Raw genomic sequence first — 1,225 nt, forward strand, 5'->3', positions numbered from 1 at the left:
CTTGAGCCACAGGCACCGAGCCTGTCCCCTATTTCCTAACAACGAAGTTGAGTTTCTCTGATTCTCAGTTTCTGGGATTCTCTGAATCTCAGTTTCTCTGATCCATTCATCTCTTTTCAGTGTAGGATTGTCACTAGCAGGGACAGAGGCACCATGTGCTAGTGCTCTGTAACATTTCTTGTTAAGGATCCTGTGTCTGGATGTCTGGAGCTAGCTAACAGCACACATCCCCACCATCCTCCAAATGAGTTGCAAACCCTTCCAATTAGGTTTTGGCAATGCTTAGTTTTGTTTTTAGAGACAGAGTCTTGCTTTGTTGCCCAGGCTGGAATGCAGTGATATGATCAAAGTTTACTGTCCCCTCACATTCCTGGGCTTCTACCTCAGCCACCCAAGTACCTAGGACTACAGGGGCATGCCACCACACCTGGCTAACTTATTTTTACTTTTTGTAGAGATGAGATCTCATTATGTTGCCCAGGCTGGAATGCAGTGGCCCATTCATGCACGTTGTGATCTCAAACTCCTGGCCTCAAGTGAACCTCCTATTCTCTCACCATGACCTCCCAAAGTGCTAAAATTATTGGTGTGATCCACTGTGTGCCTGGCCTGATTTAGCTCTTTTCATTTGCTTTATTTAGCCAAGGCAGGTGGGATATCCAGGAGTAGGGAGGTCTGTGTGCACTACGTAGGGAAAGGATCCAGGAGAGAGGAGTTGTAGAGGACAAGGACAGGACAGGTCCCCTTATCCCTTCTGATGCCCAGGATCCCTGGGCAGTGGGAAGCTACTCAGGGGGTTAGATTGTTAGGTTAGTTGTGGCCATTCCTTCTCAGCCTCCTTTTTCTCTGGCAAACCCTTAGATTTTTAGCCACCAAAGCCTGCACACTCTCCCTTGATCACCTTACCTATCCACATACCGTATGAATATTTGCCTCCCAAATCTTCATCTCTAGCCCAGATCTCTTTCACCAACACTGAGCTGGTGTCCTTCGTTTGACTTGATAACAAGAACTTGTCTGGCTTGGTGCCTGTGGCTCAAGTGGCTAAGGCGCCAGCCACATACACCTAAGGTGGCGGGTTCAAATCCAGCCCGGACCCACCAAATGATGGCTGCAACCAAAAAATAGCCGGGTGTTGTGGTGGGCGCCTGTGGTCCCAGCTACTTGGGAGGCTGAGGCAGGAGACTCGCTTGAGCCTAGGAGTTGGAGGTTGCTGTGAGCTATG

This window comes from Otolemur garnettii, unplaced genomic scaffold (assembly GCF_000181295.1).
Source record: "Otolemur garnettii isolate 467f Iridium unplaced genomic scaffold, OtoGar3 scaffold00046, whole genome shotgun sequence".
NCBI lineage: Eukaryota > Metazoa > Chordata > Mammalia > Primates > Galagidae > Otolemur > Otolemur garnettii.